Source organism: Scylla paramamosain, chromosome 16, assembly GCF_035594125.1.
Source record: "Scylla paramamosain isolate STU-SP2022 chromosome 16, ASM3559412v1, whole genome shotgun sequence".
Classification (NCBI taxonomy): Eukaryota; Metazoa; Arthropoda; class Malacostraca; order Decapoda; family Portunidae; genus Scylla; species Scylla paramamosain.
Window position 1 is genome coordinate 21,386,852 of NC_087166.1, and position 18,563 is coordinate 21,405,414.

Sequence of the window (18,563 nt, forward strand, 5' to 3'; positions counted from 1 at the left end):
AGGCCATCATGATCATGAGATACTTCTGTTACTCTTCCCAGTTTCCACTGGTTCCTTGCTAAATTCTGATCTTTGATGATAACTATGTCATTTACACTGAGATTCCTCTTTGGTGTTGTCCACTTATTTCTAAGTTGTAGGAATTGCACATACTCCTTTTCCCACCTGGACCAAAACTGGTTGGCCAGGTATTGTGCTCTGCGCCATCTCTTTATGCAGTACAGGTCCTTCTTAATGAAAATGCTTGGAGGAGGCAGTACTACCTTTGTTTTCATAGTTAACAAATTACTGGGTGTCAACGGTGTAGGACTTTCTGGGGAGTTAAAATGGTCCACAGTTAGGGGACGACCATTAACTATGTTTTCTGCTTCAACTAAGAAGGTTCTCAGATCTTGGTCATCTAACTGGGTACTATGCTGATCAAGTAACACGGAGAGTACATTTCTCACTGTGCGTATCTGCCTCTCCCAAACACCTCCCATGTGACTGGAATTGGGTACATTCATGTTAAAAACAATCCAGTCACACTGATCTTTCATGAGTTCTTGTCTGACTTTATTGTTATTTAATTCTTTCAAGCATTTCTCATACTCTGATTTGGCTCCTACAAAATTAGTTCCTTGGTCACATCTCAACTGTCTTACAGGCCCTCTTCGTCCTACAAAGCGACGGTATGCACTTAGGAAGGAACTTGTATCCATGTTGTTGGCTGTCTCTATGTGCACAGCTCTACATGCCATGCAAGTAAAGAGCACTCCATATCTTTTAAGCTCTTTACGCCCCTCTTTGATATAGAAAGGGCCAAAGAAATCTACTGCTGAGTATGTAAAAGGAGGTGATGGTTCTAGTCTGACAATAGGCAGGTCTGCCATCTTCTGTCCCTGTGTTGTACTTCTAACTTTATGACAGATAATGCACTTTGAAATGTGCCTTGATACTAGGGATGATCCTCCTACTATCCAGTATCCACATGACCTGATTTCATTTAAAGTTATGCCCCTGCCTTGATGATTTGTCCCTTTGTGATGGTGGCATATTATCAGCTGGGTTATGTGAGATGTTTTGGGGAGGATGACTGGATGTTTGGATTCATCTGTCAGATTAGAAAGCCTCAATCTTCCTCCTACTCTCATGATACCATTTTTGTCAATGAAGGGATCTAACTTATAGAGGGAACTGGTCTTGTCTATCACTTTTGTTCCCTTGCCACTGTCTCCTTTAATTAAAGAATTATGGTTAGCAGATGATTTCAGTACACTTATCTCCGTCTGGAATGCCTTTGCTTGCAGTTGTTTTATAATTACATTTTCAGCTTCTGACACTTCTGCTACATTTACTGGCTTATATGTGTTTCCCTTTACTTTAGTAGTGCCATCACCTTTTCCTCTGAAGCTGTTCAGAAGCTTGAGGCATACAGCAACTGCCCTCTTTGCTTTAAACCAATCAGAAAAATACTCAAGTCTTTCTAGGATATCTGTGGGCTGTTGTGTACCTACAGCATGGCATATAACTTTCTTCACTTCTGGATCATTCTCATTTATGACCTTGTACTGGGAATGGCTATCCATTTTGCTATGTTGCCAAAGGAATTCTGGGCCATTTCACCAGATCTTGCTATTACACAATTCATCTGCTGTCATGCCTCTAGATGCATGATCTGCTGGGTTATACTGCGTCTCTACAAATTTCCACTGATCTGGTGAAGTGTGATCTCTTATTGTTTCTACTCTATTTGCAACATATACATGGAATCTCTTTGCTTCATTTGCAATGTAACCAAGGACTACTTTGCTGTCTGTCCAAAATACTTCTTCCACTTTATTATACTCAAGTTCTCCCTTCAAGAGTTTATGGATTCTAACTGACACCACTGCTGCTGCTAGTTCTAGTCTGGGAATTGTTATGGTTTTTAGAGGTGTGACACGTGACTTTGCCATTACTAATGCACAATGAATTTGGCCAGTCTTACTAATTAATCTAATATATGAGCACTGGCCATATCCCTCTTGACAGGCATCTGAAAAGTGATGGAGTTCAACCTTTTCTACTTCCCCAAAGTCATCAGGTTTGTAGCATCTAGGTACCTTTAACTGATCTAGTTTGTGCAGCTCATCCTTCCATTTTAACCATTTAGGTTTGACATAATCTGGCATCTCATCATCCCAATCAACTGCATTCTTACATAATTCTTGTAAAATTTGCTTTCCAGTCAGTATGAGAGGTGACACTAGACCTAATGGATCATATATAGAGCTCACTGTTGACAGAATGCCTCTCCTGGTGAGTGGCTTATCTTTCAGCTTTATTCTAAATTGAAATGTGTCAGATTCTATGCACCACTCAACTCCCAAAGTTCTTTCTATAGGCAGTGTGTCTTCATTCTTACTAAAATCCAAACTTTTAATTCCATCTGCTCTCTCATGAGGAGAAATTGCAGCTAATACATCTTTGTTGTTTGACAAGAACTTATGAAGGTTAAAACCTCCCTTGTAACATAATTCTTTGCTCTGCTGAATAAGAGTGACAGCTTCATCCATTGTAGCTACTGACTTCAAACCATCATCAACATAAAAGTTGTTTCTTACAAACTTGGCTGCATCAGATCCACACCCGTAGTCATCTGCAGCTTTCTTAAGTGCAAAGTTAGCTACACTTGGAGATGATGTAGCTCCAAACAGGTGAGCTGTCATCCTGTATTCAGCTATCTCATTATTAAGGTCACCATTTTCCCACCAAAGGAATCTTAACATGTCTCTGTGTTCTGGGTTGACCTTCACTTGATGGTACATTGCTTCTATATCACATACAAGTGCAATGCTTTCTTGCCTAAACCTACACAACACTCCAATAAGGTCTGGGCCTTGTAACAGGTGACTGTTTAGTGATTGGTTCCTGTAGTTTGCACTACAGTCAAAGACAACTCTCAACTTCTTTGGCTTTCTCAGATGATAGACTCCATGATGTGGAATGTACCAGACCTTACCATCATTCCTAACTAAATCCTTTGTCGGTACAACCTCTGCATAACCTTTTGTAATCATGAACACTTTGTAATCACCTTTGTGTTGATTATCCTTCTCAAGTTTAGCTCTTAACTCCTTGAGTCTCTGCTCTGCTAATAGTTTGTTGTTTGGAAGCTTGACGTTATCATCTTTAAGAGGAAGGGGCAACTCATAATGGCCATCCTTCAGCTGATGTACTCCTTCTTTCATCTTACTCATAAACCTTTTATATTCATATGATAATGGAGTGTCAGCTGACTTTCTATCACTGAAGTCAAGTTCAAACATATCTCTCACTTGAGAAGGATTAATCATCTCTTTGGTTTTAGTAGGAACCACTAAGAAATTAACCCTCTTTTCTTCATTGATTTCTACTTCTTGTGTCACTGTTCTGTAGACTACCACTGTATCCTCCAATGGACTTGAATGGGGTGAGATTCTACCTGAGGTTCACTAAATATTTGTCCATCTACTTCATTTGTCATCAATTCATTATCTCTATTGCAAGAAGAAGGTTCCTATGGATCATGGAATGTAACATATTTGTGAGGCATGGCATTGTCACTTTGTTGATTTGCAATTGCTTGTGCTTTCATTTCATTTTGTGACTCTATGTATTGTTGAAGATAACTTTGCTTCTCTACACTTTCATCATTACCTGGAAGCATTTTTACTTCTTCAACTAAGCTAAGAGCATTAAGTTCTGCACTAGCAACTGCTAAATCTCTCTCTTTCTTTTTCTTTGAGAACATTGCTTCTGCCTCTGCTTTTATCTTAGCTAACATAACTTCTGCCTCTGCTAAACTATCATGATATTCCATTTCCTTTCTAAGTCTGGCTACCTTTGCTGCTACTTCTTGTTTTCTTTGTGCTGCTGATGAACGTGATGAAGTAGATGAGACTCTAGAATGTCTAGACCGTTTGCTAGAACAAATTGATCCTCTGTCATTCTTTAACTCCTTTCTTTTACATTCTATACTTTCTAATATTTCATGGTGAACTTGTTGATTGTGTTCCAGCTCTTCATTTAGCTCCTCTGACCTTTCTGGCTCTAGTTCCACCAGCTTTGTGTATTCCACATAATACTGATGAAATGCCTCTGTTACTTCACTTGACATGGGCTCTAATTCAAAGGGGTTAATTACAATTTTTAATCCTTTCTTAATTTTGCTGGTAACACTGCTCCATTTACGCTTACAGGACTCTGCTCTTCCTTTGGTTACACTGACTTGATATTCTCTTCCTTTGTTGGTCGGCACTCGCTCCCTGACACTAACTTCTTCATTACAAGTTTGATCCCTGTCCACTTGCTCACCCTCACCTTCCCTAAGGCCATCTACGGCATTAATTTCCTCAGTATCAGACATATCTAACAACTTAATTGTGTCAATACTGAGACACTGGAAGAGCAATTTAAAATTACCGCTCTTAATATTAGCTAATTGTGGGTAATTTTCACTTAGGCTACTCAATTCAGTGCACATACATACTATTATACTTTCTTGCCTGTGACCATGGGTTCTACAAAATGGTGGCGAGGCACAGTGGGTAGAAGGGAGTGGTTGTCGTCAAGGGTAGAGCTGACCCCGGGGCCTCAGAGGTCAACCTTTAGGCTTATGTCAGCGTCCCCTCGTCCTGTGACTCACTCTTGCTACGGTTTTACATGGAGCCAATTTCTTGCTTGTAGGTCGAGTTCTTACTGTAGCCGCACCGGCTGGGCATCAATTGGCTCTCAGGTGATCTGTTTTACTGATCACACCCATCATCGTAGTGTCGAGGAAAGGCAGTTCTCCCTGACACGTTTATTGATGAGGTAGGCATGACCGTAAGAACTGCGAACAAGTTCTCGGTCTCAATTTCTTACAAAATAACATTATACACGGATATTAAACACTTTCAACATATTACAATATTCATTAACAATACATGCAATTGACTTGGCACTATGACAATCAGTTTTTACTACAAAATTAAAGGATTTACCTCGGTCACCATCCTGCCCATCTTTGTCTGAGCGCAACTTGGCCGTGAGTGATGCCCGCAGGCGACTAGCAGGTTAACCCCAAACTACTAACAAGTGAGCATCGGCTTCAGTGCTTAATAGCATTAAATACTGATACTTACACATATTACACGTTTTCATGCAAATAGAAAACTATTGATCATTTCACTTATAAATGCCGAGGAATAATGACGTGTGGTACATACGCTTTACATACAGTAACATTAAAACTGAAAAGACAATCAAATGTATAAGAACCTGTTACTGTAGCATTAAAAATCATGTTATCTGAATGCAAATATGAGACCATCTCTAAGTGGTTGTAAAATGTCTACAGGATACCTTAACCAGCTGCTCACACAACAGCATAAGAGATTCAAACTTTTACTCTCTCCCAACCCTAGATCCTTCACAGGTAATACTGTAGTGAAATAAGTTCAAGTATTCTGAGTAACAAATTGAAGTAAAGATTGCTATCACTAAAGCATAATATATTTAGAATAATAAGTGAAGTGGAAAACACTCCTCTCATTACATATAACGTACCAACCATCACCTGCACAGAGTCCTGTGTCCCCAGGTTCTGACCAGGCATAGTGGTGGCCCGGTCCACAGAGTCCTGTGTCCCCCCAGGCTCTGACCAGGCATAGTGGTAGTCCTGTCCTGTGTACCCAGGACATTCAGGCCACCCCCCACACATCAACAACTTGTGCCAGTGCCAGCTGGCACAAGAGAGTGCCATAGTCCTGCTACTTCTTCCCTCAGCTGCTCCACCTTGGTCTCAGCGACTTTTGTGTGCTCCTTAATCTCAATCTTCACTGCAACCAGTTGCTGTGCTAAGTACTCTCTGAGCAGTTCTCATTGTTCTGTTGTGAACCTCCTCATCTCCTGCATCACTGCTCGCAGTCCTTCCTGCACCGCATCCATTTTTTCGTTCATTTGCTGCACTTGTGCATCCAGTTTCTCATTTGTTTTCAATGCCTGCTTGTTCATTTGCTGTACCTGTAGTGCCTGCACATCCAGTAACTTTCTGTTCCTGTGCACTAACACTGTGCTATCACAGCAACCATGTTCTTCAGTTCCTCTCGCCTCCTCCCATGTGAGTGGGGTTAGATTGTCACCTTGTAAAAAAAAAACCACGAGTTTAACATTTTAACAGTTTATCTAGAAAAAGAGTTACAGTATTGGTGGGGGGAGGAAGAGGTGGGATAGTGGAAGATTGGGGATAAATGTTGGTGAAAAAATAGAAAGACAGTAGAAGATTGAAAGTTTCCAGGCAGTCTGGGTTGCTGTTTTTAAGGTTGGAAGTATACAATTTTGTGTCTTAATTCTAACAGGAGGCATAAACATTTTGATTAGTACATAACATGTGTTTAGGAGCATTATGATTACATTTGAGAAATTTACATAGGTAAAGGGAATAAATAGGTGTTTATTAAATAGAAAGTTGCATAAGGAGAATATAGTGTTAATCAATATATATATATATATATATATATATATATATATATATATATATATATATATATATATATATATATATATATATATATATATATATATATATATATATATACAACAAAGCATGAATTATCATGTATTTCTGTCCTTTTCTGTGCCCTTTTCCACTTATTTTCTATATTCAGTGTTTTTTTCTTTTCACATATATCTTGGTTCTGGGTCTGGTCTCAGTCTTAAGGTATGGAGGCTTGGGGGGAACCAATTGTGCTGCGTGGTGGGTGCTGCCTCATCCAGGGTTATCAATTTCTGATATTGGTCCCATTCTTCAGCCTCCATCCTTTCCCATATCTTTTTGGCCATGTCATGTAGGCAGATATTACTTGGTGGGACTCCAGCCTGCTTGTGGAGGTGCTCCAACAAGAGGAAATTGTTCTACTTCACCTTTAGGGCAAACAGAAGAGCAGCATTCTGCACTTTTTGGAGGCGACTCACAGCCCTCTTGCTCATGGCGTGTGTTGGTACCAGAGGGTACACCAAGACAGGGATCACCATGGCTTTGACCAGGTGCCGGAGCTTGCTGCTATCCAGGTCTTGGAGCCGGAACAGCTGCAGCAGGACCCGATGACCTATGAGGACTCTCTGGGTGATGTGGGAGGTGTATCCTCTCCCTGATACACCGAGTCCAAGCAGGCTGCCCCTATGTGAGTACTCTGCCTGGTTGTCATCTATCCGGAGGGGGACAGGGTTTTGAGTGGCCATAGGGATAGTGCAGAACTTTGCCATGTTGGTGGTGATCCACCACGTTGCCTTGTAGTCATTGATCCTGGTGACCTCTCTCTCCGTCCTAGCTGTGAGCATGCGGCTGGACCGTCCTTGATGGAAGATCACCTGGGACACGTTGTCTGCATACTGGATGTTTATTCCATCTTCTGAACCTGGGCAATCTTGGGTGAACACGGCATACAGGGTTGGGGACAGGACACTTCCCTGTGGCACTCTTGTGTGCAGGGAAAATAGGGGGCCAAGGTGGTTCCCCACCCTGACCTGGCCGTCCAGTCATCAAGGAAGTCGCAGAGCAGGTGCTCGACAGGGTCTGGGAGTCCAAGGTGTAGAATCTTGTACTTTAGTCCTGGGTGCCACACCCTGTCAAATCCCTTGCTCATGTCCCTGAGCATCAGGTTGCATCTGTAACTGAATGTGTGGTGGATGGCCAGAGTCTCTGTAGCCATCGCAATGACGTGAGTGGTGCCCCTTCCCCTCCTGAAGCTGTACTGTCCTGCATTGAGCATGTCCTCCATTTCCAGGTGGTCCTGAGCCACCTCTTGATGATCCTCTCTAACATCTTTCCCAGAACCTCAGGCAGAGCCTATAATTGCCAGGCAGGGAGAGGGGGCTTTCCTGGTTTTGGGATGAGCCTCATCTCAGCTTCTTTGAGGCCATCTGGGAAATATCCAGCTGAGAGGATGGTGTTAAATGTGTCTAGCAGGCACCACAGTGCCCCTGCTGGGAGGTGGGAAAAGACTTGTTTGCCAATGTTGCTGCTCCTGGGTGCTGTTGCCTTTGCTGTCTTAATGTCCATCCTCAGCTCCTCCCCCGATATGTGGTAGTCGAGATGGGAGGTTGCCCTCAACCACGCAGGATCCGCTGTCCCATGTGATGTCCTGTGAATGAGTTCAGTCATAAAACGTTGCACAATGTCTGGTCTGTCATTGTCATCATCCTCATCTGGTCAAAAAACTTCCTTGCAGAGGGACATGAAAAGTTTTTCCTTGTCTCTATCAGTGAAGTTCTTATTTCCATTGTGGTCTATCAGATACATCGCCTGTTCTATCCTATGGCCAGACAGGCTTTTTACTTCTCTCCAAAATTGTTGGGGGTCCAAATACTTGGCAGCTAGGCTATCAAGAGTTCTACCTGTGTTCTTGTGCCTCTTTTTGTCTAAGGTCAACTAACGTCTGTCTAAGTCTCATGTATCGTCTATAATCATTTAAAGTCCATCCCATTTGAGTCACTCTGTCACATAATGCCTGAAATTGAATTTTAGTTATCTGGGTCTGTCTGGATGGACTTGGAAGGGGTATCCGTCTGTGTCTGGTTTTAGGAATATGTCTGCCTGCCACTGTCTTCACTGTCTTGGTACACATTTCTAGCATCTTGTCAGTGTCCTCTAGGGTCCCGTGTGTCAAGTCAGGGACGTCTGTCATCTGCAAGTCCTGGTCTGTCTCAAAGGCATCATCCCAGCCAGTTCTGTGGAAGGAGTATTTTTTAGTTATGGGAAAAAGGATAGGGGAGGTGGAGATGTCTAAAATTATGGGGATGTGGTTGTTCATCGTGAGTTGTCCCGGTGAGATATTATAGTTAAGAAAGTTGTATCTATTAGTTAATATAATGTCTGGGGTGATTCTAGAGTGGGATCCATAGAATGTCAGGAAGTCTGGTCCTATTCATCTGGCTGTCTGATGTAGATAGTCTACTACAGTGGTTTTCAAATTATTTAATATGTTGGCACACTTAGAAAGAACTAATATTTGTGCAGCATACCTGCCCTTTTATATATATATATATATATATATATATATATATATATATATATATATATATATATATATATATATATATATATATATATATATATATATATATATATATATATATATATATATATATATATATATATATAATTAGTCATCCTTGATAAATATAAATTACAATTTACAATAGTTTCATTATATTATGTACAGAAATCAAAATCCCAGCCAAATTTTTGCAGCACACCAAGGAAATAATGGTGGCACACTCATGTACCACAGCACACACTTTGACAATCACTGTCTACTAGGTCGCGTCCCACTTGATTGGTTGAAGTTGTTCCTAATGTCATTTGTTGTGCATTTAAGTCTCCCACCAGAAAGACTAGCGTTTGTCTTATTAATAATTTGAGAAAGTCTGGATGTGAAAGATATGGTCATCTTGGTGGTAAGTAAGATGTAGCTATTGTCACTGGTCTGTCTGCCATGTCTAACTCTGCTGCCAAGGTCTCTGATATAAAGTCATCCTCAACCTTGTGGGTTAATGTCTGACTCACAGCAATGGCTACTCCATCCATGGGTTCATCTGCTTGGTTACTCTGGTGAACAGAGTATCCTGGTATTTTTAGTTGTATCATGTCTTGTAATCTGTGGCTAGTTATCAATATGATGTCTGGGTCAAAGTGTCTGTAGGTGTTAGTCAAGTTGTACTTATGGGTGCTGTTCTATGTCAAGACATTGTGCAGTATTACCCTTAGTTGTGTCATTATGTCTGTCTAGGATGTGTTTTCCTACCTCAACTGTCTCTGCCCTGCTTCCTCAGTAGTGGTCCAGTGGTGAACATGGTGAGGTCATCCTCAGGCATGGAGCACAGCATCTCTTCCAGGTTCTGCTTTTATTTCCTCAGCCAGTGGAGAACTGGAGCAGTGTTAGCTCGGGTTCTGTTGTGGCCAATCTTGTATCTTTCCTCATTGAGTCCCTTCCTAAGCACCTGGTAGGTCATCTCCTCAGGCCAGGCCAGGTGTCAGAGGCACTCTTGAAGATGCTGGATACCCAGTGGGCAAATGTCACGTAATTCACGTGGAATACACGTGGATCCTGCACGTGGATTACTCATGGATATTTGATGGAAAATGCAAAATCGAATTCACGTGAAAATGAACACGTGGAATACACGTGTACAAATTCACGTGTAATACATGGTAATATCTGGTGGAATAATCCATGTGTTTATTTATCCGTGAATTATCTGAGCTTTTGTAGTTGATTCCAACAAGTTTGAAGGCTGCATTATCGTGCTCTGGTAATCTGCATGTCATCAGTGCATCCAGTCTCTCAGTATATGTTTCTGTATCATTTACGTAAGCTATAGTCGAATAGGCTATTATAAACAGAAACATATCCTTTACGAGACCGCACATTGTTGACAGGCAGGCTGGTAGAGCACGATAATGCAGCCTTCACACTTGTTGAATGCAACCATAGTACTGTGCAATTTCAGAATACAAGGTAGGCATGTAAAAAATACAAGTAATACAGAAAGTGTGTATATACTCGTATATATTCTTCAGTCTTACACTTTTTCATAAATTTAATAATCTTCATCCTTGTAAAAATATCAAAACCAAAATAATTTCCATATTTTATGAAAAAAAAAAAAGTTAGTGCTTGCATTTTTACATATAAAGACTTTCAAGATATCTGACTTGAATGAAGAATAACTGCAATATATAAATGGATGATCCCAGTAATACAAAAAATTAAAACTTTGTTTAGCCACAATCCATCCATAGCCTGACACCTGCTCCTATGCATTACCTCCCCATGCCATGGTCCAGAACAGCAGAAACCACCTTTGAACTGTGAGGGTGACCATCCGCCATCCCGGGCCACGACTCAATAAATGGGTTCCCATGGCACTTGTGCCTAGCATTATCCCTGGGCATGTGCCACAAGTGGGACTATAAAAGGTAGAGAAGAATGGGCAGATCCCCAGCCTAGTGTCACCCTAAACAGTAGAGGTATATAGAACAAGAGAAAGACAGAAATGGCTATGGGAAGTAAAGGACACCAACCCTCACTCTGACAAAGAGTCAGCCCACCACTCGGAAAAGTAAGAGAACGTAAAAGAAAATGGACAGAAAGCAAAGGGAAATGAGAAGGGAAAATATGTCAAGCGGTAAAAAGACCTGCTATGGGCTAGTAAAAGAGATCCCCACCCAGGGCCAGAATCAGTCGCCTCTTACGGCACACAGCCGACATGGAGAGGGCTACATTCTAGTATCTATGTAGCCCCAGGGGGAATATATGCAAAGAATACCAGGCCTGCCACAAGTACACAATATGCTTAAAACAATACAGACCACAGTTGTCAATGAAATTAAGCATTTTGTGAATTGATACTTGTGTAGCTCCATACTTTTTCATTTACGTAAAAATACATGGGAACCTAAGTGGTAGGCAAAAGCAAAATTATAAATTAAAATGTTATATCTATTACTAAATTACAAAATAAATTACTGTTAATGAAAGTGAACGTCATCCAATAACAGCAAGATAATAGTAAAACACCAACCAGAAGTGATCTTCACTTTTTTCAACATAAACTTTCTCCATGATGCAGGGTCTGGTTCTTGCTGATTATGAAGGGCATTCTCAGCATTAACTCCTTGTGGCCAAAACAAGGTTTGGTTCTCTTCTAATACCCAGCTGGATGGCACCACACCCTCTTCTTCTTTCTTACCCTCCAACCAAACTGCTCGTTTCCACATTCTAAATATAAAATATAATTAATCAATGGGCTATGTTCATGCTTTGCATATTTTGTTTCATTAATAACATCAGCAGTAAGATATTCAAGTACGAATAATACAATATTTAAAAGCTAGGCATGTTGGCAGTTTTACCTCTTCAGATAGGTATATGACAAGAATAAAAACCTAATTTCTATATTTTAAATGTAGTATAGAAACAATTACCCATGTCTCAACCTGACAAAATCCTCTTCATAAGCCGAAGAGCAGCACTCCGGGCTGTACTGGCACACAAGGCACAAGGGAGACGAAGAGGAGAGTGAAGATGCAGATGAACAGTTTTGAGATAAAGAACAATGGCCATAAGAGAGATACATAACAAATACAACTTGTGTATGAAGACTAAAATCCTGCAGATCTGAAACGTTTTGCTTAACTTCTCTTTAGTAAACACATATCAGTCATGAGAATACACCATGTACAACTGCCCACCTAACTGGAAATGTCATGTACAACTGGTACTAAAACAACACCATCTTTATATGGCAATTTTATCACCTTTCTATGCAGCTGCTCTAAGTGAATTACTTTCTTTTTTAAATTACTCTTATTTTTCATAAACACAATGTTAATGAGTTTAGAATTGCATGGTTCAGTAAAAAAATTTTCAGTTTGGCTTTGACGAAGAACATCACATTCATAGTAGACATCATTTTTTAGTTTCCTAAGGAACACAAAATCTTCATTTTTTAACATGAAACAATTATTTTTGTATTTTGTAGATATATATATTCTGTGATTAGCTTCTGTCACTTTTGATTCATTAATCATTTTCTTTTCTGCAAGTCTTTTGAAAACTTGAGAAACTGGATTGTTTGATGACCTCACTAACTGCTTTATTTTGTGAAGTTCATTCTCGTATGGGAAAGCACAAATGTCATTAAGGGAACACTGGTAATTCTCTACATCATCTACCAAGTGAAGAAGATTATGAACATTATATACAATAAAACTTTGACCATATATATCTCGACACTGTTGTACAAAACACTTAAGTAATTCTCTTGCATATGGTAAGTAAGAATTTCGTATTTCATCATTGGAATTCAATAAAACTGATAAGGACACAGTAAGCAAAAGACTGTTTTTGTATATAATATCAGGAACAACATCTTTCAGGACAACAATACTTGTGTATAATATATACTGTCTAAATTCGGTGGCCTTCCAGCGATCAATTACAGCTAGTGATCGTGGCTGTCTAGCAAATTCACTTGGTAGTTTGTTGGAAAGACTCTCTAAAGAAGAAGAAATTAAACTTATTTGAAGCTGAGAGAGTTTGCATTTCTTAGAACCTCTTATGAGGAAAAGTAGCATTCTTCTGGTAACACCAAGGCAAATCATATGCATGTAATCCAGTGGAAACCCTTTCACGCAAGATATTCCATACTGAATCAAAGGACTTTTTCCTAACTGATGAGAATCCCTGTACTGTTCCTGATTGAATTTCTCATCAGATCTTTCATTACAGGGTTGTGCAGAGTCTAATACAAGAACATGTGATTGCCAGGTTCCTTTAATTTCACATCTCTCACATGAGTAATACCCATTGTGCCCTTTTATGCATTTGATAAATGAGCGTGCAGGTGCATCACAAATAAATGCAACTATTCTTACTGCCAGTCTTTTCCCTTCAAAAACTAAACCATTTTTAGAAAGTTGCTTATATTCTTGAAGAAAATCTTCCAAAAAACTGTCAATAGAATCTGGTTTAGTCTTTCCACAATACAGAGCAACTAATGCTGGCTTAAAGCAGCTGAACTTTATCAGTATAGGCCAGAACTGTTCATTGCTTGATTTATGTAAAGGAATACCATCTATGTTTACACTGAGTTTAACCGAATCATTTTCTTTTACAAATGCTGGATGAGTCTTCAATATATTTTGCAAACATGAACCAATCCCAAAATAATAATAGTGTCCTCCACATTTTTCTAATACCTCTACATACCTTGGAGTTTCCATCAAAGTGCGTGAATCTTTAGGTAGATTATGCCCATTATTCCTCAACAGCTCCAATAATTCATTTGCTGCCTGGCGTGTAATGTTATTTTTTGATGCCCATAAAGCTAATCCTTCTTCAAGTGCCAAATCAGATATATGGTGGTGACTCTCATCATCTGTGCTTAATTCTTCTGGTGCAGTTACTATCAAGGGGGATAAGGATGTACTTTCACAACTGTCCTGGTCAGAAAAGCTTAAAGATGGGTCAGAGTTATTATGGTAAAGTTTGGGAATTTTGGTGTTTTGATGAACCCAGTCAGCTTCCTCTTCACTACTACTAACCAACAGTTCCTTGAGCTCACGTTGTATCTGCCTGTATCTTTTATGGTAAGACATAATTAATTGAGAAGAGACTGTGATCAAAAGTCAGGGAAAAATAGGAGAGTTAGAGTAGTGGTTTAGTACTTTGAAAGATAACAAATGAAATATATTAGTTTAGAGTACACAAAAACAAATTAAAGTAGTTCTGCAGTTTACACAAAACACAGAGTAGCTTAAAGATTACATACTACAACACAAACGAGCTCAATGATTACACACAACACAAAGTAGCAAAAAATTGCCTTCTGAAGAGAGTTTCAGTATGACAGTGATATAGGTGATCAGTCAGACTTTAAAGGTCCGTAAAGTAAATTTGAAGCAGTACATCATGCATAGATAGAACATTCAATAAGACATTATATATACATACTCACTTTAAGTTGTCTCAACAGAGGGAAAGAATTAATGGATGGAGTAGCTACCACCAGTTACAAGTTGAGGTTGATCCAGCCCATACAGTAGCAGGATACGCTCTTCCTGAAATTAATTGTTACTAATGGTCTGTCTGTGCAAATTTCACATCACATCCTAGTAAAATTAATTTCCTAAGTTTGAAAACATTCTATCTGACCTCTTCAAAACTAGTTACTATTCAGTAACTGATAATTTACAGACAAAAGTGGTTTTACCACTACACACATGAAAACTACTGCAGCTATATTAACAGGCTTAGTATGCATATGGGGAAGTAGAAATAATACCAGTGATGTTTCTGGCAGAAATGCCATAAAGAAATTGCAAACACTGCATTTTTAGCATAATGCATCCCAGTTAAAGAAAAATACATAGCTATATTCATTTTCGTTGTCACTAAATTCATAACAGTATATCATGTTAGTAGTACTATAAGGTGTATTTCTGTATTTTATTATTAATAACGCATCATAGATCACTAATAACCACACAAGTGAGAAGTGAAGGGATCAAAACCCTCATGGTAATTGTGCCGAGTTCTCTCCCGACGTATTTACTGGTTTGTTTTTCTAACTGATCGGGCACAAGCCTTCACACACCCGTAAAACAGAAACAGAAAGTGGGGAGAAGTGCCACCTAGGTACCCTCTAACATAAAGTGAAATACCTTTCGCCTTATTGTGCCGCTTCTGCGTCTGCCATGCTTCATTGATTCTGTTTTTGCCAGCACCAGCAAACTTGGGGACCTGGCAGGAAAGTGAGGTTTTAGGGTGTGGGAAGCCAAAAAGGGCAAATTTGGCAAGACTCAAAAAGTCTATGGTAAATAAAAAAAAAAAAATTTTTTTTAAAGGCTCCCCAAAAGGAAAACCATCATCTATGGAAGTTTCCCAATAATGTAGTGCCTCCGTGGTGCAGTGGTCAGCATGCCTGGCTACAAATCTGCGGGCCCAGTTTTCGGGTTTGATCCCGGCCTGGGCAGTCGGCGTACAGCCCACCCAGCTGTTCATCCATCCCTTTCGGGTTGGTCGATAAACGGGTACCTGGGGAAACCTGGGGAAGGTAAACTGTGGAAACCCGGATGTCATTCCCTGCAGCCATGTGTCCCGAGATAACGGGTTCTTACCCACCACAGGCTCCAAGGGCTAATGGGATGGAGATGAGTGCCGCAGTCACGCGCAGCCACTGCGAATGCACCCACTTTACCTTTTTTTTTACTTAGCGTTGCCTATTCTAACATCTTGGAGTACTCTATTTCATAATTACGGTTACATTCTACTTTAGCTATATCACAACATTACCATGCATTACATGTACTTGGTGATGGTAGGTTAAGGCAAGGTATCAGTTAATGTTACGTTAAGTTTAACTTGAGAGTCCCTAGGTTACGCACCAAAATGACTCAGTTAGGTCAAGTTAAACCCAAGTCCTTAAGTTGCATGGCCAAACGACTATCGGTTAGGTTAGGCGTGAAGCCACCAAATGGTAGGGGGTCGAGGGGGCGCAGTACCCCAGATAGGCAAGGGGGTTCGGGGGGAAGGGGGCGTAGCTCCGGATATGTTTTGAATTCCATGTTTACTTTACAAAACAAAAGTAGGGTGGGTCGATGGGAGCGCAGCCCCCCAATAGGTAGGGTGGATCGAGGGGGGCACAGCCCCTCCGTTAGGTAGGGTGGGTCGCTGGGAGCGCAGTCCCCTCATGGGGCACTCTAGGCTCATAGCGTTGCCACCATTGTATGATCGAGGATTTTCCCTAGATAGGGATTTTCCTTGTTTGGGGAATTTCTCTAAAAATGTTATAGTTTTCACAGTAGACTTTTTGGGTCTTGCCAAATTTGCCCTATGTGGCTTCCTCCACCCTAAAACTCCGCCTTCCCGCCACGTCTTAAAGTTTGTTGGTGCTGGGAAAACGAGGAAAAAAACAAACCAGTAATAACGCCGAGAAAGGACTCTACACTTTTACCCATAATGACTACTTGAACAAGGAAGGGGGTGGCAAACCCTTCCTTCCATTTTGGCAGGTAATTTCTGGAAAGGTTAGGTTAGGTTAGCTTAGGAAATCTTGGGTTTGGTTAGTGAACAATAATTAAGGCAATCATCTAAACTTTGTATATACTTGGCCTAAAATATTTTGCAGAATTATTATAGCAGAGGTCAGATTAGGATTTTTGGGTTGAAACTACTTTCTTTTTATAGATTTCGATGTGCTATTTATAAATTGGCAATTTTTTGGTTCGTAAAAAAAATACTTGCCCCTCACCACCACCCCAATACTTCGAATCAGGTTAGGTTAGTGGGTTAGGTTTGGTTTGGTTTGGTTAGGTTATTTTAGGTTAGGTTAGGTGGGGAAATGAAAAAAAAATTGCCTTCGCCCTGTAATTTAGGTTAAGTTAGGTAGGATAGGTTATTTTAGATTGTTTTAGATTAGGATTCATTAGTTTTAGTGGTAATATTTTACTTTAGCTACACCAAAAGATTACCTTACCTACGGCCTTGTTTGCCTTACTGGAGTCTTACATTATGGTTAAGGTTTCTATAAGTGTCCCCGCCGGGTCTCTATCCCCATTACAAGGTAAGATATTGCATTAATTGAATTAATATTTATCTTACTTTACGGGGTTCTCGAGTGTAGAGGTGTTAGACCTGTTTAATAAATGGGTGTCTTAATGACAAAAGATCTTCGGCCATGTATTCAAATATAAATAAGCGTTGTTCATTACCCCAAAACCGTGGCAAGACGGCCAGGTAGGCGAGTGATATGTGGCGTTAGGTTATGTGCACCCGACTATCCCTTGATGTTTGTACATACTTTGGGTGTATAGCACACTTTCCAGCCATTTCTTCAGTTTATAGTCCTCTGTTCTTTTAAAAAATTTCCGGGCTGGCGTGCTAGCCATTGTGGGGTTCCCTCGGGAGCCCAACCAGGTAAGAACCACTCCACTCAGGCCCCACCCCACTCCACTCCACCCTGGTAGGGTCATCTCTGGATAAGAGGTGACGAGCACACCTATCACTACCGTAGGGCAGACAGGCGTCTTCTCGCACAGCTGCTGCAACTCACTTAGCCCCTAGAGCAGATGAAGAAACACTCTAGGACTAGATTCACTGCCGCCTAAAAATTCTTGTCCAACACTCTCTCCAATCACGCTCTCCCTTTCCTTGTACACTCCACTGACATCCTACACTTTGCCCACAGGTAATCCTCACACTTGAATACATCACTACATACCTGCTATTTGCTAGCACAGCCACGAAAGGCTCCAAAACAGCCTGAGACTTCCTGAACTGTCCCTGTCTTTCCCACAGTTTTCGCGCCAACGGCCGAGGCTGGCAGCCTGGCACGTACAAGGCAGACCATCCGAGCAGCGCGTTGCGCAAACTCCCTCGCCCTATTATTTTAGCTTACTATGGTGATAATTCCTTAATATATTCCAACAATGCTACCCTGAAATCTATTTCATAATACATAATATGATTACTTTGTGGTTTGCCAGCATTTACGGACAACAATAGAGAAAAATTCAAATTCAAATTAAAATAATTTATTGATGTAAAGAAAATAAATACATCAGAGAGAGAGAGAGAGAGAGAGAGAGAGAGAGAGAGAGAGAGAGAGAGAGAGAGAGATGAATACTCAATTTAATCTCCGTGTTTCAGTGACTGCATGGTGCATTGCCTGGCGGCCGGGTAGACTATTTGATTTAGCGGGCAGCTCAAAATTTTGTAGCCTATATATATGTATGAAGGTTGCGAATATATGGATTATCATTAATAGGCTACAGATGAAATATAACAACTAAAATTAATCAAGGTGGATGTATAATGTTCTGGACTGACCTTATTTTTACTATTTTATTTTAAATTTAATGTTAACAAAAGCATATAATTAACGCCCAGAATGCCATTTTTAGTAATGTATTATCACGTGAATTCAAGTACCAGATTTATGCGTGTATAAAATTACTAAAGAAATCACGTGATTTCTTTTTCCAGTTATTCACGTGAATCTGGTAACCAGTTATC

General features: G+C 40.3%; 2 long non-coding RNA genes across 2 annotated transcripts; one reads left to right on the plus strand and one right to left on the minus strand.

Annotated features, from left to right (window-relative positions):
* Positions 1 to 9,394: 9,394 nt before the first annotated feature.
* LOC135108135 (uncharacterized) lies at positions 9,395 to 11,107 on the plus strand. Its single transcript, XR_010272156.1, has 2 exons — positions 9,395 to 10,233; positions 10,278 to 11,107. It is a non-coding gene; the product is annotated as an uncharacterized LOC135108135 (long non-coding RNA).
* A 7-nt stretch (positions 11,108 to 11,114) lies between these two features.
* LOC135108134 (uncharacterized) lies at positions 11,115 to 14,499 on the minus strand. Its single transcript, XR_010272155.1, has 2 exons — positions 11,972 to 14,499; positions 11,115 to 11,765 (listed from the first exon to the last, which is right to left on the minus strand). It is a non-coding gene; the product is annotated as an uncharacterized LOC135108134 (long non-coding RNA).
* Between the last annotated feature and the right edge of the window lie 4,064 nt (positions 14,500 to 18,563).